Raw genomic sequence first — 21,341 nt, 5'->3', positions numbered from 1 at the left:
CTGGAAAATGGAAATTGGGGCATTTAAAACTCTTTGGGAAGAAACAGAAATGTGCAATGTCAAGTCTCACTGGAAGCACGATAGAACAGGGTGGTGCCTCAGTTTAGAAGCCTGCATTTATGACATCCCAGACCGAGGAGCCAACTGGCCCAATGACTCAGGACTTAGACTCTGACAAGTGGCCTTGGAGCCAGCTGATTCAGCACCAGATGTCCTTGGGAAGTGTCAAAAATCAAAGAAACAAGAGACCCTGTGCTAGAGGAATTACAACCAACACAAAGGAAGGCCCTTAACTCGGAATGATCTCTAAGTCAATGAGTAGCAATTAGTACAAAAGAAGACACCAGGTTTTGTGGAGGAATGTGCCCCATACACACCAGTTCTCCAGACCAGACAACTGCATTTCAGCAGTGACATCGTAACATTCCATCTGTCACAATGGTATGGGCACTGATCAGTGACCCCAGTTTTCTTTCTACAAACTTTAATTGTATCTAGGATTGATGCCCTGGACTGTGGAGGCTCTGGGAATCTTGGGATGTTCAAGGAGAGGCAATTGTAGAGGTTGAAAAATGATATTCTTGTCAAAGTGTTATGAGACTTGAGCCATTTACTGACAAGAATAAAAAGATGCTCCTTTATTTTGAAGTTCAAACTCTGTTGAGGTAGAATATCTCTGTTACAGAGTCACTTTGTTACAGAGGGATTTTTGTTCTCTTCAACTAGAAGTTGAGTTACTGCAAAGTAGGAGCCATGTTTATTCACCACTGTGTATTCTGGAATATATCAGGACTCTTTGCAGCAGAGGTCAAGCAACTTTTTCTGTAAAGGGTGAGACAATAAATAATTCAGTCTCTGTGGGACATATGATCTCGGTCATGGCTACTCAGCTCTCACGTGTATTGCAAAGCCATATACAATACATAAACAAATTACCACAGCTGTGTTCCAATAAAACTTTATTTACAAAAACAAGTGGGGAGCCACAGGACCATAGTTTGCTGACCCTGCTTTACAGCCCAGAGTATTGGAAAGACCATGAGTTTCAGGGCAAGACAAGGCTTATTTCAGACTCTAGTTGTGTCTCTCACATAACCTTTCAATCAGTTTCCTTTGCTGAAAAATGGGGGATGATAATAGATCACACATATAAATGAAAATGATGTGTATGAGAGATCCTGAGAATATTTGGAACATAAGAAAATACTCAGTAGATGTGTTTTCCTAGGAGATGCAACTATAAAATCTATAACTTCATAATTTAAATTTGAAGATATTTTACTTTTAGAAATCTCTTGACCAATCTTTCCTAGAGAGCTCTTTACATCTCTTCTGGAGGTCACGTTTGTCACTGAGTCCGGCAGAAAGCCCATGCAATCAGAAAGCTCAAATGGAGTTTGGTTTATAATTCTGGTTGATATATGTTGATTTAAACTTTGAAGGCCAATGTAATACCTCATAAAATTGAAAGGAATAGGGGAAACGGAGCCTTCAGACTTACTATGTGATTAACCTTCGACACACAGAGAGAAAGAGCATAACAAATGTGCAGTGTTTGCTACATGCTTTCGATGGTGAAATTAAAAAAAAAAAATAAGGAGATTCTCTTGATGTCAGTGGATAATGCAGGACACATCCTGTGATGAATTCCATAGTGATAGCATTTATCGATCCGCATGCTGGAGAAAAAACATTGTACATGAAGAATTTGCCCTACCCCATGTGTTTAATGGGAAGGACAAAGCTGATTTGGGAATACATTTTTATTTGCCAGGGTGTAAACAGAGTAAGCAAAGTGTTTTATGCCTTCACGCCTATGGTGGGGCTCTGCTTGAAGCATCATGCTATCACCAGAGTGATTACCTACACAGAGTGCTGTGTGTTTCCAGAGAAAATGGCCGGCATCATGACCTCTGCCTTTCCCTTACTCAGGCAAGCACCACAGCCTTCTGTGTCTGTGGACAACCGTTTCCCCCAGGCCTTTAGAGTGTGTAAGGGACAGGGGCATCTGTGATACCCTGGTAGGTGCTTCTCTGATATTCAGTATGAGCTGGGGGTGGGGGGGGGTCCTCCTGCCAATCTCTGCTTTCCCGAGGATATCTGGATTTCCTCTTCTCCCCCTAACTAAGAATGATTATAACATTTACAAATTTATTTCTGAAAATCACACTGGGGGAGATGGGCGCAAAGGTCTTGATAAAGCTGTCACTGGGGGGAGCATCAAGGCAGGATGCGAAAAGCATGGCCCAGGTGAATTCTGGCTCTGAATGACCACTGAAGGGGGCCTGGGATAGATTACCCAGCTCTTCACTTCTCAGAGTCTCTCTCTCCTCCTTAGAAAATGGAAGAATAATGACTAGTTTTGGGGCAGTGGAATTAAATGAGATTGAGTATAAAGCACATGGCATAACATCAGGGACACAGGATCGATAAACAGTATCTAACTATTATTACGTACATTACTTTTTTTATTTACCCAAATCAATAAATTACCCTTTTCTGGAGAAAATGAATTAGCTGAGGAAGTATAACTGCTGAGAGAAGAATACAAAGAAGAATTTCCGTAAACAGAGTTTTGCATCGGTGCCTAACCAAGTGTAGTGATTCAATCACGGTTGGGTAATTTGATTGGACACCACCATCATTCTTAGGCTTTGCAGATTCCAAATCAGGCCATGGATATCCTCTCAACTGTCTTAATCAGAACCAGATGGAAGAAGAAACAGAGGCAATGCATATAATAATCTAGTTTATATCAGGCCCCAGAGGACGGACAGAGGAATTAACAGGTCTTTTCAGTCTGTAGTTTCTGTGACTCAACAGGAACAAGGCTACCAGGACAAATGGGGCTGCTCTACCTCCCTGGGTGCAGGATAATTTGATACGAGCAACCTTTCCAACGAAAGAAGTTAGGGCTGTGACTCAGCACACCAGGCAGGCAACGGCCTAAAAAAAGTCTCTGTGTGCCCTTCTGGACTTTGGATTGAAAGCTGCCTGTTTTATCTGGTCTCCTCCTTTTCACATTACTCCACAATTGCACTAGGTGTCCTGTAACAGCCTTGGCTTAGCCCCCACCAGTGACATAATTGCACTTGCCATCGAGCATCAGAATATCCATGTCAGGACTGTGGCAGATGGATGAAGCCCTCTGCTGAATGCAGCTCCCTTTTCACGTGCCTAATGGCATGTGCAGGGTGCACCAGCCAAGCATGACCATGTACCTTTGGGTTGGGAGTGGGCAGCCTTCGAGTGCTCGGGCAGAGGGGTTCAACTTCTTTGCTGTGCATCTTTCACGAGCAGGCTGAGGAGATCAATGGTCTCTTACAGATCTTCCTAAATTGAGTATTTTTCCTCCTTGGAAGTGGGCTTCCAGAATGAAAAGAAGAAAGAAAGAGGAAAGAAAGAAAGAAAGAAAGAAAGAAAGAAAGAAAGAAAGAAAGAAAGAAAGAGGGGAAGGGAGGAAGGAAGGAAGGAAGGAAGGAAGGAAGGAAGGAAGGAAGGAAGGAAGGAAGAGAAAGAAAGAAAGAAAGAAAGAAAGAAAGAAAGAAAGAAAGAAAGAAAGAAAGAGGGGAAGGGAGGAAGGAAGGAAGGAAGGAAGGAAGGAAGGAAGGAAGGAAGGAAGGAAGGAAGAAAGAAAGAAAGAAAGAAAGAAAAAGAAAGAAAGAAAGAAAGAAAGAAAGAAAGAAAGAAAGAAAGAAAGAAAGAAAGAAAGAAAAAGAAATTCTAAGCCACACCAGGTCCCAGAAGACCACGTGTGACAAAAGAATGCGTCGATTTCCAGCAAGGACCCTTGGGGAAAATGTGCTGTGTGATCCACAGCCCAGCACACACAGCTCATCTTCTTTAGTTAACCTGTGTGCACACCCTCTCCAGTGAGCAAGGTGGAGCTGAGAATGGCCCTGCACGTGGAGAAAACATCTGGGACTTGACCTTTCCTTTGAACCCACAGTCAATTCTTGAGTTCAAAGACATCAGCAGGGACAAGGGAAAGCCGTGTCTGGAAAGCCAGGTTTTCTGGAAGCTACTGGTTTTGGTCGAGTTCATTCATCCTTTATTAACCCTGCCATAGTCATTTCTTCTGGGTTACAAGCTAATTTATGCCATTGTAGAAATGGTTTGATACGAAACACGATGCACAAACCATGGAGGGCATGAGCAGTGAGTAGTATGCCTGCAAACTGGCTTTCTGGAGGAAAAATAAAGCCGTATTCATAGTCTTTTTTAGCCATATTTATATACCATTTCCATGGTGTAAATACACCCTTAATGGCTGATATCAAGCTAACACCAGTTTAACAACTAGTTCTCAAAACCCCTGAGAACGGTTTATTTCCAGTCTTTTTGCTTCATTTTCCCACAATTACGCTTTTATTCTAAATAAAATATATTCTGCTTTTTCCTAGTGTTTGCTTTTTGAATTTATTCTATGACTATGTTTTATTTATTTTTACAGAATGCTTAGGTGGTCTTTTTTTTTTTTTTTTTTTTTTTTTTTTACATGGAAGAAATTGCCCAAGCCTTGGAGGCAAACAGCTGGGTTCAAATAGTGGTAATCGTGAAACATTTTAACTTTGTTCAACTTCATTTCTTTACTGTCAAGGTACAGATAACAAACAACACCCAAGTCACAGGGTAAAACTAATTAATATTTATTAAGGGATCCTAAAATCCTACCTTCTGCTTCTCACTTCCACCCCTTCGTTAAGTAATTGGTTGGTTCTTACTGCAAACATCAGTCTTACTGACGTTGACAATCCTTCCTGGTTCTTGCCTCATGAGAAAGTTTTATAGTACGAAGTGGCCTCTATCCACTTTAGTAGTTCCTTAGAGATTCAGACTGCATGACCTTAAATTCCTGCATTTTTTCAAGTGACTCACTAAGTAGAGTGACCACATTCACACAGTCAAGAGGGCTGACTGTCAATGCCTTATAGAGCGTACTTAACTACATGCATTCAGAGAATGTCATTGCTGGAAAAGACCTCGTGGGACAATTAGCCTCAATCTTTCTTTGTTCTTGGGGAGAATGAAAACTTCAAATAAGAGTGGAAAATATTGAATATGTGATTTTATGAATCCAATATCCTATAAATGAAATCTTATATCAATCCAAAAATATTATCTACATATAAATAGTGTGTGTGTGGGTACGTGTGCAAGATTTAATTAAAAAAAAAGTAAGCATGGCTGCTTTCAACATCTTCCAGGTTGTGAAAGGTTTACCATGACTATCTGAAATGTGGTGTTAAGCTGCATTAGTGGAACAAATACAAAATGCTGTCCTCCCAAGCCACAGTCAGCAAGTCAAGGTTATAAACCATGCCCCCTTGACCCGCTCTCCCAGCTCCTCCAGTAGATGGTTCTGTTGGCTTGTTTTCTCCAAGTGACCTAGAACCAAACCAGTGCTGTAGAGTTATAGCCACCAGGGCCTGACTCCACACAGTGCACTTGAGACAGCTGGCTTATCAATAGGCCGCTGCACCTTAACACTGTCACGAGTGCGGCAAAGGGATTCCCTACAGTGGGAAGGGATTCGAACCCAGGCTCCGGGGCCAGGAACAGGTGCACGGCTTGGCTAACTTTAGAATACTGTACCATGGGGAAAAAAAATATTATACATAATGTGATCTACAATATCAATGATACCAGCATTGGCAACACTCAATGCACTTAGTACCATGCTGGTGAATTCTTTCTGTTGGCAAGCACACTAGGATTACAATATAGAGAAAAAAGAGTTCTATTTAGTGTGGCCACTTTGCATGTTTCTCCCTTTCCTTCCACTGGGGAGAGATGTTACAGCCCGAAATCCCCTAATCAGGCCTAAGGAGGAAGACGCGCCACAGAACCCACATACGGCACAGATCGCTGACTACCCAGAAACACCTCTGCTCCTGCCCATCTTACAAACAGAACCTCCGGCTACAGGCAGCCTGGGTCCTGGAGGCCATCGCCAGCCCTGAACTAAGGGTGTGAGGTCTTATTTTATGTAAGAGAAAAAATAAATTTCTATCTTCTTTTAACCTACTATTATTTTGGGTATCTGTCACATGCTATCAAACTGAATCTTACCTGATATCCTATGTAATCCATGTCCAGAATACCTGAACCCCAAGTATGTGGCTTGAATGGATTTGAAGAAGTGAGAAGGCCCATCAACCGGACCGAATCGCGTGGGATTATTACAGCCATAAAAACTGTCAGTCAGTGGGTTTCCATTATGTGCCAGGCGTGGTTTTGAGTTTATAAACACATGGTGATTTAACTCCGGAGCAGGTATGACTGTCCTCATTTTGCTCAGAAAGAACGGGCCCCAGCTTACTTTGGACAATTGGCTGCGGAGGCAGGATTCAGCTTCAAACTTGTCTGACTCCAAAGCTCAGAATCAAACATTTGTTACCAGCTCTTTCCAAGAAATCAGAAATCTTGCACCTTTACTGCTGGGCTTTCAACAGCCACAGACCTTCTCTGAAGCTTGCAAGCCTCTGTCAGCTCCCCAGTCATTTCTGCAACATGAGTCAAACTGATGAAAAGTCATTTTGATATTGATTTTAAATTATACTGGAGTTAGCCTCTAAACCACGTCAGCCAAAGATTCCCATTGGTACTGAAAATGTACACAGACATGCAGAATTCTGCGTTCTACATTTCCTTCTGCATTTATTTTTTCTCTCTGGCTGTAGATTTTTGCAGGGCAATGGATGATTGTTCCTTTAGAATATCTCACCTTCTCCCGATTCCAATTTTTCACTTGAATTCATCCTCCTCTGATTGGAAGAGAACTCTTATTCCTATGACAACAAGGGTTTTGTTCCCTTCTCCCTCCGTTTTAAAAATCTAAGCAGATACCCTTCGCCTCGGAATTGGAATAAACAGTGGAAACAGGTGACTCTATTTTTAAATGTGTTTTCCTCCACAAATGGTCCCTTACCATCAGGTTAGGGGAAACATTTTTCACAACCTCCTCTCCCCCTTGCCTTCAATTTTCTTCTGAAATAGTTGCTGTTGGGGAAATTACAAGCTGGGCCTGGCTGCACGGCTGTCCAGTTACTGGGACACACTTTGCTTTGGGATGGGGTGGAACAGCCCTTCAAGGCCGGCTGGCCCCTTTCAAAGATTCTCCAGAACAGATCAGAGATGCCCAGGTTGACAGAGAGATGCCGTGTACATTTTAATAAGAGAAGACGCAAGGAGTGTCTGTGTAAGTAGGATCAAGCATCACACTTTTAACATCTCCCGCTTTGTCCAATAGCACGGGGACCTCAACCACTGGCATTTTCAAGCATCAGACCTCTAAGAAATGCCCCTTGGGGCTGCACCAGCCGCCAAATGCAGAATGGGGCATGGCGGGTGGGATCTTCACATCACACAGGCTCACGGTAGCAGCCTGTAGCTTTCTGAGAGCTCCTAGCGCAATCACCCACTGCCCCCAGTTCGAACCCAGCTGATATCCAGCTCCTGGGAAACATGTGTCCATCCTGCCTTGTCCCCCATCTGTCTGCTCACTGTCAGACAAGGGAATGCATTTCGTCAGGATTGTACATATGTTTGCCGAGGCTCCTTCTCTCAGATGGTATGTGGAGCGGGGTTTCACAGTCAGATGGTCTCTCACTGTTGCCTTCCAGATGATTCTTTGGCGTGTGTGAATCTCAGGAGTTAAAAAATACCTACATCCTAGGATAGTTGGTGAAATCCTGGGCATGAAGCACCTGAGAGTAGAAACTGACTCATTGTTTCATAGAGTATGCATACCTTTAATTTTTACTCAATAAATGCTAGTTTCTCATCATCATTGCCATGACCACCCCTATTATTATTTCCCAGTTGGAAATCACAGGCTTTTTTTTTTTTAATTTCTTTTAGCATTTTATTTATTTATTTATTTATTTATTTATTTATTTATTTATTTATTTTGTTGGGAGACAGAGAGAAACAGAGTGTGAGCAGGGGAGGGGCAGATAGAGAGGGAGACACAGTATCCAAAGCAGGCTCCGGGCTCCGGGTTGTCAGCACAGAGCCCAACGCAGGGCTCGAACCCAAGAATGTGAAATCATGACTTGAGCTGAAGTCGGATGCTCAACCGACTGAGCCACCCAGACACCCAGAAATCACAGACGTTTACCTGATGCTCATGGACGTTCACTCTGCTATCTGAGACTTGAGGGAATCTTAAGTTTTTCATTAACCTTTTCACTTCTGGGCTTTTTTTAGTTCGATGCCTTCAGTTTGATTTTAGGGTATCAGGATTCGGTTCAATGTAGAAATAAGACGTTAGTGAGAAGACACGTACTTGGATTCAGAAAGCCCTCCAGTTGAATCCACCGCATGTCTGCTGGTGCGGTGAGTGTCAAATGAGTACCTGGCTGGCCTCTCCAGCAAATTTGAAACAACAGTCCTTCCTTCATGGAATCAATTTCAGAAACAGAGCAGATAAGGCATATGGCAGGGTCTGGTAAGGTGCCTGCCATATAAATATTAGTTCCTTTGCCCACTCCTTCCTTACCATCACCACCACTACTGCTAGGCCACCAACAAAATGCTCAGAGGACATTGCTCTTGAAGCCGTTACATCACTTACTACTGCAAAGTAGACCAGCCCAAAACATAAGGACTGAAAACAATAATAATCATTGATTTTGCTCACAAATCTGCCTTTTGGGTAGGGCTGGGCAAGATCAGCTCACCTCTGTTCTGTGCAATGTCTACTGTGCTAGGAGACTGCTTCACTGGAGGCTGGAAGGGTGACTTTCAAGGTGGCACCCACACGTGGCTGAAAGGTTGGTGCTGCCTGTTGACTGGGAGCTCAACCAGAACCGTGGCCAGGGGAACTTGATTTCCTCTCCATGGGCTTCTCCGTGGCCTGCTTAGGCTGCTTTACGGCGTGCTGGTGGGCTATAAGGATAAGCGTGCTACGAGAACAGACTGAAGTGCTGGGTATTTTACAATTCAGCCTAGAAAGTCACTCATTTCAGGCCGGTCATGGGGGCAGCTGCAAAGGTGTCCAAGGGGGAGGAGATAGACCCCATCACACAAGGGGAGGAGCACTGAGGTCATCTTTTAAACAGAGCATAGAGGATGGGTAGGACTGTTGCAACTAGTTTTGGAAAATACGATCTGCCACAAAAGCGCTGCCTGGACCAGTTTTCGGATAGACTCACCGATGGATTCACCAGGAATGCGGTTGCCTTGCCATTGAGCTAAGCCCTCGGTCCTCGTGAGGCTGATTGCATACCAGTTAAGTCCCCAGAGTCAGAGTGCTTCTATTCAAAGGCCAACTCTGCCATTTACTAATCTACGTGACTTTGGGCTAGGGATTGAACTCCTTGGCGCCAGGGCTTATTTATAAAATAGAAACAGTAATAGCAGATAACCTCGCAACGCTGTTACAAAGTATATGAGTGTGCCTAACACACAGTCAGCAAGTTAACCATTGTTTTTATTACTTGTTACATTTATTGCTTCTTTTGATGGGAAGCAAATTTTCCTGGTTCTCAGTAAAAGAGTGACAGCTTTTCCAAAGGAAATCTGGGAAATGATCTGAAGAAGGAAACAGCAACCATGACACTTCTCAGCTCTTCTTGTGCAGAAAAGAATGGGAAAAAATGTGGGTAGTAGAGTTAGACAGACTTTGTGTGTATCCTGGCTCTCCTTAGTAACATTGTGACTTTGGGGAAATCACGTCATGCACATAAGGGGGCTGAGGGTTATTATGAGCACAGAATTAAATAATGTGCATGATGGAGTATTTTGTAGCACACAGATGAGAAATATGTATTGGAGTAGAAAAAGGCATCAGAGTTAGCTAATAGCAATGATATGAATCCTAAGTGCATTCTTGAAGGAGCATCCAGCTCAAGGTGAACTTGAGCTAGCTTGCACAATGTTTTGAAATCTTGGTGGAGTGACCTGGGTGTGCACCCTGGTAATACACATTTCTCTCCTGATATGATATAATTGAGGAAATCTACATGACAAGGAAGTCAATAGAACCGGAGGCAGAAAAACACACAGTAAATGCATATCACCCTTATGGGGAGATCTGAAAAGGAGTTTGCATGGCACATCAAAGATGAATTCATAACAGACTGGATTGCATGAAAAATAATTTCATCAAACCTTCATGCTTGGGTACTACAGTATGTCAGAATAACAGGTTCACTTTGTGGGAGTCTCCCCTTCTACTGTACTTTCTAACTGAAACTCTCACCTTGATCAGGAGGGGGGAAAAAAGAATAATTTGTGTTAGGAAGCCTGTGCTTTGAGTGTTGAGTTTGATATAACTTGGAACAGCAGCAGCCATAGAGACTCCTTGATCATTAAGAAGTCAGCATTCCTGGGGTGACTGGGTGGCTCAGTCAGTTAAGCATCTGACTTCAGCTCAGGTCATGACCTCACGGCTTGTGAGTTCAAGCCCCGCATGGGGCTCTGTGTACACAGCTTGGAGCCTGGAGCTGCTTCAGATTCTGTGTCTCCCTCTCTCTCTGTCCCTCCCCCGCTCACACTCTGTCTCTCTCTTTCTCAAAAATAAATAAACATTAAAAAAAAAAAAAAAGAAGTAAGCATTCCTCCTAAACACATACCTCCAACAATCTCTTACCCAGTGGTAAAGTTGTAAAGCAGCCCTTTGGCAGAGAGTAAGCTAAAACCAAAGGAGTTCCAAGAACAGCTGCTTTCCCTGGAACATCAAAGACCCAGCAAACCAGTTTCTCAGAAGCATGGCTTTAATTATTTGTGTTACCTCTGTGGTGTTTTCTACTGTTTCCTTGTAAGCACATAATATTCCTCCCTATTATGAGCCAAAGTGGGGGTTATCTGAGAAATACACCAGCATATGACATTGTTTCCAAATGTCAGTCACTTTCAAGCTCTCAACAACTGAATTAGAAACAAACTTTCTGATCAAATGAATCTTTGTTGTTTTTCTTTTTAGATCAGAACGCTTCTATCTAACAGGTGAGCGAGTCATGATTGCATACTTTTCCAAGTTTTTAGGCAAGTTTCCAAACATTTGCACTTTGCTTGCATACTTTGCAATATTACGTGCACCTTGCTTCTGCCTCCATTACTCCACAGTCTCTCCTCTCGCTACTGGAGCATCCTTAGTGGGCACTGTTGATGCCGCCCTCCACCGAGATGCTCTCAGATCCCTTTACCAATTTCTGTGTCCCCCCTCCAAGTTTCAGGGTGCTTTTGTCTCCAAAGACCTGCACCTGGAATTCTTTTTCCAAAGCCTGTCTGTGGGCTCTGGATCCGCTTTTCCCAGGCAGTGCCGGGGGGCTTACGTCTTGATCTTTAGCGAGTTAACGGATGGGTGGGAAGAGTGAGAGCCAGCTTCCTGGTTTCTGGGCAAAGCAGCTTTGAGGGGTAACTTACCTGGTAGATTCCCCTGAGGGTTGAAGCTGAAAGTACCCTTTAATACAATGTCTGAAATCATTCCTTGGTGACCTCTTACCCCTCCTGTCCTGCTTCCCTGCCCACCCCTGCCCCCACTAACAATCTCTTCTGGAAACACATCCCATACTGTGTGGCTTGCATACAAATCCTGATATCAGGGTCAGTTTCTGGGGACCTGAACCAAGACAGGGAGTGTTAGGAAAATCCCAAGCATCCAATTTCACCCATATTTTTCAGTGTGTGTAATTAACAAGGACTTGCTTCTTTCTTTTGTGAGTATAGTGACTATATTATTATTGCACATAAAGATGTATTATAAATCCTTAATACCATATACTAGAGGCTCAGAAATCTTATTAAGCGTAGAGTCTTACTATTCAGAATTCTTACTTACACACATTATATGGGTTTGGTATGTTTCTTCTAAAGCTCTTCCTCTCTTTTTAATGCCTCATATTTGTTGAAGAATTAAGATCACTCATTTTTAAGAGATTCCCCATTACGATTTTGACCGATCGCATTTTTGTGCCTTTAATGCAATGCTAATCCTTTATCATTCCTGTAAACCACTGGTTAGATTTAGAAGGTTGATTAAATTCAGATGTTGCTTTTTCTTTGCCAAACCTCTTCATAGTTGGGGATCTGTTCTTCTTATCACCTTACATCCAGGGGCCCATGATATCTGGGTCTGGGTTTTTTTTTTAATTTTTTTTACATTTATTTATTTTTGAGACAGAGAGAAACAAAGCATGAACAGGGGAGGGGCAGAGAGAGAGGGAGACACAGAATCTGAAACAGGCTCCAGGTTCTGAGCGGTCAGCACAGAGCCCGACGCAGGACTCGAACTCACGGACCGCGAGATCATGACCTGAGCCGAAGTCGGACGCTTAACTGACTGAGCCACCCAGGCACCCCAGGGTCTGGTTTTACCAGCCTCATCTATCCACTATAAAATTCACTATCAACCCTTCTGATGAGTATTAACTACAAACACTGTTTAATTATGAGTTGCCAAATAGTGAATTCTAACTCTATTATTCTTCTGTATTTCATTTAAAAAAAAATTTAGTGGTTTTTATTTATTTTTGAGAAAGATACACAGAGTGTGAGCGAGGGAGGGGCACAGAGAGAGGGAGATACAGAATCTGAAGCAGGCTCCAGGCTCCGAGCTGTCAGCACAGAGCCCGACGTGGAGCTTGAACTTGTGAACCATGAGATCATGACCTGAGCGTAAGCCAGATACTTAACCAACTGAGCCACCCAGGCACCCCTATCACTTTGCATTTCTTAGCTGGAATTCACCTCTAAAGAGTATTCTCTTACAGAAGAAGGAGAAGGGGGAGGGGGAGGGGGGGGAGGAGGAGGAGGAGGAGGAGGAGGAGGAGGAGGAGGAGAAGGAGAAGGAAGAGAAGAAGAAGGAGGAGGAAGAGGAGGAGAAGGAGGAGGAAGAGGAGGAGGAGGGGGAGGAGGAGGAGGAGGAGGAGAAGGAAGAGAAGAAGGAGGAGGAAGAGGAGGAGGAGGAGGAGGGGGAGGAGGGGGAGGAGAGGGAGGAGGGGGAGGAGGAGGAGGAGGAGAAGAAGAGAAGAAGAAGAAGGAGAAGGAGGAGGAGGAGGAGGAGGAGGAGGAGGAGAAGGAAGAGAAGAAGAAAGAGGAGGAAGAGGAGGAGAAGGAGGAGGAAGAGGAGGAGAAGGAGGAGGAAGAGGAGGAGAAGGAGGAGGAAGAGGAGGAGAAGGAGGAGGAAGAGGAGGAGAAGGAGGAGGAAGAGGAGGAGGAGGGGGAGGAGGAGGAGGAGAAGGAAGAGAAGAAGAAGGAGGAGGAAGAAGGAGGAGGAGGAGGAGGAGGGGGAGGAGGGGGAGGAGGCGGAGGAGGGGGAGGAGGAGGAGATTCTCTTACTAAACTATTTGTTTACCCAGAAATATAATCTGTACAAGAAAGCAAGACAAATACTTGATTTCTTACTTCTATTTGCTGGCTTTTAGAACAGTGACTTGGTATCCTAGCAACATCCAGAGGTGACCAATTAAGGTAGTATTTTTATGAAATTCTTCCGTACTTGATATATTTTAATCCACTGAGGTCATTATTCTTTTTTATGCTTAATTTGTGCCCCAAACTTAAGCAATCCAAAGTTAATTTTCCTTAAATTTACCAGTCATAATCAAATGGAAAAAAAAAAAAAAAGGCTTGTAGACAAAGCAACCAGCTCACCCTCTTGATTTGGTAAATTTACCAAAATCACAGTGGACTTAAATTTAGTTGACTCTGTATCTTGTGTGCCACTTATGTAATAATTAGGCATCTAGATATCGTTTCTGCTGAAACATCCATCTGGTGTTATCATTTGTAAGCACAAAGATGATGGGCTATTATTCTGGCCTGTAGAAAACGGCAATTGGAACAGGGAGATGCTTCTGGGGACAATTCAAAGGTCTGATGCGATTCAAGTGACAAAGACCAACCGCTTCTCAGGTCAGCAGAGAAGGCCCGATACAGAAACACGAAATGGGAAAAAAAGATGGCAGACAGATCAAACAAACCCACACATTGGACACCTTCAGTAACACACGCTTATAAAACAGAAGTACCTTCACTTACTTGCTATTTGAAGGTATCACCGCGTTCTCCAGGAAAGTTCACATGACTGAAAATAAAAAACATAGATTATTCTCACTTTATATTTGCCCCAAATTCTCTAAGTTGTCCCTCCAAGCCATTCTGAACAATCCGTTACTACTGTTTCAGCCCTGTTTCTGCTTCTGTGTGACAGTAAGAAAATGTATTAAGTTTCTCTAATCCTCAGTCTCCCTGATTTTAAGGTTAAGATGGAACCATTTTTTTTTTTTATAAATTTTTTTTCAACGTTTATTTATTTTTGGGACAGAGAGAGACAAAGCATGAACGGGGGAGGGGCAGAGAGAGAGGGAGACACAGAATCAGAAGCAGGCTCCAGGCTCTGAGCCATCAGCCCAGAGCCCGACGCGGGGCTCGAACTCAGGGACCGCGAGATCGTGACCTGGCTGAAGTCGGACGCTTAACCGACTGCGCCACCCAGGCGCCCCTGGATGGAACCATTTTTAAAAGTCCCTACCTAGGGGCACCTGGGTGGCTCAGTCAGTTATGCCTCTGACTTCGGCTCAGGTCGGCTGACCTGATGGTTAAGTTTCTGAGTTCGAGCCCTGCATCGGGCTCTGTGCTGACAGCTCAGAGCCTGGAGCCTGCCTCCGGTTTTGTGTCTCCCTCTCTCTCTGCCCCTCCCCTGCTCACTTTCCCTCTCTCTCTCAAAAATAAATAAACATTAAAAATAATAATAATAAAAAAGTCACTACAGAAAATTTGAAAGAAAGAGAACATGTACAGGCAGCAATGGGGGTGTTGCTCAATTTGCGGGAAGTAGGATGAGCTAAGTTGGCACTATTTCAGATCCCGAAACACAAAGGAAACAAGTGCCCCGCATCTGGGTACCCTGGCTTTGGAGAGGAGAAAGAAGGTGGTATGGAAAAGGCACAGATAAGAACAGTTTCCAGCTCCAGGCACCAGATGGTACCATTAGCCCAGAGCACTTAAAATCGGAGAGAATCTGGTCAGAAGGGAAGAGGGTTACTCTGAGCGCACCAGAGTGGGAGTGCATTCCTATATGGAAATCTGCACAACAGGCCATTTGTAAATTGAGGTTTTGTTATTTCTTTTCTCAATTTAGGAAAGAACTCTTGGGAACACTGCCCTGGTGGGAAAGAGAGAGGTAGAGAGAGACAGAGGGAGAGACAGAGGGAGGGAGGCAGAGAGGGAGAAAACTCTCCTTTCCAGGGAAGACGAATATTTCAAAAATAGTGTAGTTTGAAACAGTTTATGGCTCAGAGAACTTCACTGTCACAGAGAGTGGTTATCACTTTACCTCTTGGCACAAGACTATACGCTTCCCCAAAAACAAAAATGGTAACTTATTTGGTCTGCCTAATTTGGGCCACACGATTGCAAATATCAGACCAGGTTTCAAAATTTAAGTGTTTTTTTTGTTTTGTTTTGTTTTGTTTTGTTTGTTTGTTTGTTTTACTAACACATGAAGTGACTCCATTAATTTAGGGCTTTATAAAGACAACTCAAAGAAATGAATCATACTATGTAATAATATTATTAGAAATTAATAAAGGCGGGGCGCCTGGGTGGCGCAGTCGGTTAAGCGTCCGACTTCAGCCAGGTCACGATCTCGCGGTCCGTGAGTTCGAGCCCCGCGTCAGGCTCTGGGCTGATGGCTCAGAGCCTGGAGCCTGTTTCTGATTCTGTGTCTCCTTCTCTCTCTGCCCCTCGCCCGTTCATGATCTGTCTCTCTCTGTCCCAAAAATAAATAAAAACGTTGAAAAAAAATTAAAAAAAAAAGAAATTAATAAAGGCAACCATATATTCAGAAGATTATAAATAATACACTGATATGGGGCATCTGGGTGGCTTAGTTGGTTGAGCATCCGACTCTTGATTTTGGCTTAGGTCATGATCTTTGGGTTATGGGATCGAGTCCTGTATCGGGCTCTGTGATGAGTGTGGAGCCTGCTTAAGATTCTCTCTCCCTCTCTGCCCCTCTCCCCATTCTCTTTCTAAAATTAAATAATGATAATAATAATAATAATAATAATAATAATACACATAGCCTTATTATACATTGGTCTGAAAAACAATCTTAGTGTGTGTTCCTAGACAGATCCTGGAGTCAGATAAGGTGGGTTCAAAACTTGGTTTCACCACTTAGTTGCTGTGTGACTGACACAAAAAAGCAGGAGGGGGGAGTCTCGCTCTACTGCTTTTCCATTATCCGCATAGTTGTAATAGGAGCAGAGCTGTTAGGCAAGGAAATTGCAGTATTGCTATATGGCTGCCCCTGTGTTAATGTCTATGGACCCAGTCAACGTTCCTACTTACCACATCTCCCACCCACCACCCCCTCCTTCTACATTTGAAAATAATTTTCAAAATTGAGTTATAACCTCAGAAAAGTTTACAAATAAATTTTACAGTAAAGTTAACAAATCTTAAGCACAGAGGATGATGAATTTTAAATATAATATATAATATATGCCACCAGACATCAAAAGATCTAGAATATTTCTTTTTTTTAAATTTTTAAAAATGTTTATTTATTTTTGAGAGAGAGAGCATGAGTTGGGGAGGGGCAGAGAGAGGGAGACACAGAATCAGAAGCAGGCTCCAGGCTCTGAGCTGTCAGCACAGAGCCCAATGCGGGGCTCAAACTCACGAACTGTGAGATCATGACCCGAGCTGAAGTCGGATGCTTAACCGACTGAGCCACCCAGGTGCCCCTAGAATATTTCTATTCATTTTTACTGAGCCACCCAGGTGCCCCTAGAATATTTCTATTCATTTTTACAGGTGGGTGGCTCCACCACAACCCCTTCCTCCTCAATATCCTGCCCCCAAAGGTAATGACTCTTCTGACTTCTCTCCTCATAAATCTGGCTGTATTTGAGGTTTGTCAATGGTATCACACACCATGTGAACCTTCATTTCTGACTTAGTTCATTCAACGTGATAGATTCATCCATGTTATTGGGTATATAAGTAGTCTGGGTTCTTTATTTCCATTGCTGTGTGTAATTGTATGGTTATGAATACAATACAGTTTGTTCTCCATTATAGTTTTGATGGATAGTGGGTTGTTTTCAATTTTAGACAATTATGAATAAAGCTGCTCTGATTATTTTTTTAAACATGTCCTTCGGTGGATGGAAACCCTCATTTCTTATAATATATACACAGGAATATGGTTGGGTGTCATACAGTAGGGATGTGTTTAGCCTTCAAAGTGCTAAAAAACAGTTCTATAAAGTGTACCAATTGAACCCTCCAGCTAATAGTAGCAAAAACACTGCAAGGATGCAGTGTTTTGCATCCTTGCCAAACTAGCTATCCTCACCTTTTTAAAATTTAAGTGTCATTGACAAACAATATTGTATTAGTTTCGGGTGCACAACATAGTGATTCAACATTTATATACATTACAAAGAGATCACTACAATAAATCTCACTACCATCTGTCACCATATAAAGTTGCTAAACCATTATTAACTATATTCCCTGTGCTGTACATTATACCCTGTGACTTATACACTGGAACTCTGTACTTTTTAATCCGCTTCCTCTATTTTGCCCATCCCCCCATGTCCCTTCCCCGTGGCAACTACCATATTGTTCTCTGTATCTGAGTCTGTTTCTGTTTTGCTTTGTTTATTTGTTCATTTGTTTTTTTAGATTCCACATATAAGTGGAATCAAATGGTATTTGTCTTTCTCTGACTGGCTTATTTCACTTAATATATTATCCTCTGGGTCCATCTATGTTGTCAAAAATGGCAAGATCTCATTCTTTTTGATGGCTGAGTAACACTCTATTGTGTCACATCTTCTTTATCTATTCACCTATGTGTGAACATTTAGGTTGTTTCCATATCTTGGCTATTGTAAACAATACAGCAATAAACACGGGGGTGCATTTCTCTTTTCGAATTAGTGTTTTCATTTTCTTTGGGTAAATACCTAGCAGTGGAATTACCAGACCATATGGTATTTCTATTCTTAATTTCTTGAGAAGCCTCCACACTGTTTTCCAGAGTGGCTGCACCAATTCGCATTCCTGCCAACGGCGCACCTCCTCCACATCCTCACCAACACTTGTTATTTCTTGTGTTTTTGATATTAGCCATTCTGACAGGTGTGTGGTCGTACCTCATGGTGGTTTGGATAGCATCTCCCTGATGATTAGCAGTACTAAGCATCTTCACATGTCTGCTGGCCATCGGTAGGTCTTCTTTGGCAAAATGTCTATTCAGGTCCTAACCTGACCACATTGTGCTTTCAATTTCCATTTTAGCTAATCACTAATAATATAGAGCATCTCTCTTTCTCTGTATGTGTACACACACACACACACACACACACACACACACACACACACATACATATATTTGGAGGACATTTTGGATATCCTATTTGTGAAGTGTTGTTCAAGGCTTTTACCCATTTTTATAGTCTATTTGTTTATAATTGATTTGTAGAAGTTTTTTTTTTTTAAGTTTATTTACTTATTTTGGGTGGTGGGTAGAGAGAGGAAACTGTGAGATCACTACCTGTTCCCAAATCAAGAGTCAGATGCTTAACCAACTGAGCCATCCAGGTGTCCCAATTTGTAGAAGTTTTAAAAAACATATTCTGGATATGGGTGCCTTGTTTTAAAAATCATTGCCTATCCCTCTATGATGAAAATATTTTCCTCTGTTCAGTTTTATAAGTTTAATTCCTTTATGACACAATCTGTGCTCCAAATCAAAAGAATTTTTCTTTATGGTGAAAGGTAGGGGTCAAAGTTTACTTTTTTAAATACAGATATCCAACTGACCTTATACAAATCATTGAAAAGATCATGCATTCCTTACTAAGGTTAGTATGATAAGCTATTTAGCTCAATATATTTTTTAGCTTTATTTTTACGTTTCTATTCTTTTTTTTTTTAATGTTTATTTATTTATTGAGACAAAGAGAGACCATAAAGGAGGGACAGACAGAGAGGGAGACAGAGAATCCCAAGCAGCCTCCGTGCTGAAGCCTGATATGGGACTTGATCTCATGAACTGTGAGATGATGACCTGAGCCCAAATCAAGAGTCGACGCTCAACCGATGGAGCCACCCAGGCATCCCCTTGCATTTCTACTTTTATCATGAACGAATATTGAATTTTATGCACACTTTCTGTACCTATTGAAATAACCATGTGGTTTTCTTTTTTTTTTTTTAATGTTTATTTTTGAGGGGGGGAGGGGCAGAGAGAGAGAAGGAGACATAACATCCAAAGCAGGCATCAAGCTCTGAGCTGTCAGCACAGAGTCAGAGGCAGGGCTGGAACTCAGGAACTGTGTGATCATGACCTGAGCTGAAGTCAGACATTTAATCGACTGAGCCACCCAGACGCCCCCATGTGGTTTTCTTTTATATATTCAGTTACGGTAAATTACATTTATTGATTTTCAAATATTAACATAAACTTACATTCTTAGGATAAAATCAACTTAGTCATAAAATATTAACCCATTTATACTTTGCTGGATTTGGCTTACTAATACTTGGTGTATTTTTTTGTGTAATATTTGTGTGAATTTTGCAAGTATGTCTATGACAATGTTGGCCTACAATTTTCCTTTATCATACTGATCTTTTTGGTCTCTACTGAAGACCAAAGGTTATTGTAGCTTTATAAAATGAATTGGAAAGTCTATACTCTTAAAAAAAATTTTTTTTTTCAACGTTTATTTTTGGGACAGAGAGAGACAGAGCATGAATGGGGGAGGGGCAGAGAGAGAGGGAGACACAGAATCGGAAACAGGCTCCAGGCTCTGAGCCATCAGCCTAGAGCCCGACGCGGGGCTCGAACTCCCGGACCGCGAGATCGTGACCTGGCTGAAGTCGGACGCTTAACCGACTGCGCCACCCAGGCGCCCCGACTATATTCTTAATCCTCTGGAAGGATTTATGTATGGTTGGCACCATATATCCCTTAAACATTTAATATAACTCACCATATAACACTCTTGGACTCAGAGTGTTTTGATTCTCAGGGATATTCAATGATAGTGTACTGATTATGGAGTTTCAAGAAAAGGAAGAGATAATTCTTGACATATATATATATATATGGAAAATTTTGAGGTCTGGTGGGAAGAGACCTGACATGGTTACCAGTTCCCTCCCAGAGGAGCCCATGGCCATTTACCAGAGTCGCTGTGCACTGGGAAGGGAAAATATAGAGAACCTCCAGGGATTATTAGAAATTGGTTCTAAACTTATGATCATCCTCAGAGACATGATCGATATGATGGTCTGTCATTCAGAATAGGGGTTCTAATGAATAGGGGGCTGAGGTCTCAGAATGAATAGTGGGTGTAGACACTTAGTAACTGATAGAAGGTCCACATTGGTTTCCTTACCAGTGGAGGGAGGGCGATTATGGGAGGAAGGGCCAAATGGAGACTGCTGGATCTGCTACTTCTGCCATAATAACAAACCCAAAGCAGGATTTCATCCCTGGAGGAGAAGCAGAGATTAGCACAGCCATCAAGGACTTGAGAGGCACAGAGGTGGTGATTCTCACTCTAAATATTTTGGTTTTCCTATATTCCTGGCGCAAAAGCAAGATGGGTTTTAGAAAATGGCAGCAGATTATTACAAGCTTATTCTGGTAATAAAGGTAGTCAGGTAATAAAGCCAATCACGGAAATGGTTTCAGATGCGGTCCTTTACTGGAGCAGATCCGCACAGCTCCTGCTAGCCGATATGCAGTTAATGACGTGACAAATGCTTTATTCCTCCATTCCAAACAAAGGAGTTTGTATTTATATGGCAGGGACAACAATTTACTTTTATGGTATTGTTTCACGGTGGTGTAAAACTTTACTACACTGTCTCATAGCTGTGTAAATTTTTTCATTCTCTCATCTAATATGAGCCAAAGGAACGTTGCTCACTCTGATAGCTCACAGAACGTCATGGTGATGTGTCGTATAGATCAGCTGACACTAATTGGATCTAGTGAGAAAAAGGTATCAAGCATTCTAGATAGCTCACTGAGGCATATGAATGCAAAAATATGAGAGAGAAACTTTAAGAAAGTTTAGGGGCCTGCCAGGATGATAAAGTTTCTAGAAGTCTATTGATCTATGAAACGTTGGAGTTTCACTCTTAGAGAAAAGGTATTGGAAGGTACTCTGCCCATGCCTAAGAGGGACGCACAACATCTTGGAGTTGGGAGGTCACGTATGCTATATTTTGGAATGTTTCTCTGACCCGTTTACCAGATACTCCTTAAAAACCTTTTATCAGTACCATTTGTGGGCTTACATAATCAATTACCTGTTGCCATGGGTTACCATACGCCCTCACCTCCATCCACG

At 42.4% G+C, this 21,341-nt stretch overlaps 1 long non-coding RNA gene across 1 annotated transcript; it reads right to left on the bottom strand.

The window, feature by feature from the left end:
• Positions 1 to 556: 556 nt before the first annotated feature.
• LOC123385815 lies at positions 557 to 20,475 on the bottom strand. The gene is made up of 3 exons (XR_006598869.1): positions 20,379 to 20,475; positions 13,990 to 14,035; positions 557 to 822 (listed from the first exon to the last, which is right to left on the bottom strand). It is a non-coding gene; the product is annotated as an uncharacterized LOC123385815 (long non-coding RNA).
• Positions 20,476 to 21,341: the final 866 nt, after the last annotated feature.

Source organism: Felis catus, chromosome B3 (assembly GCF_018350175.1).
Source record: "Felis catus isolate Fca126 chromosome B3, F.catus_Fca126_mat1.0, whole genome shotgun sequence".
NCBI lineage: Eukaryota > Metazoa > Chordata > Mammalia > Carnivora > Felidae > Felis > Felis catus.
The sequence above is the reverse complement of the archived record's forward strand: the minus strand, read 5'-3'. Positions and strand labels throughout refer to the sequence as shown.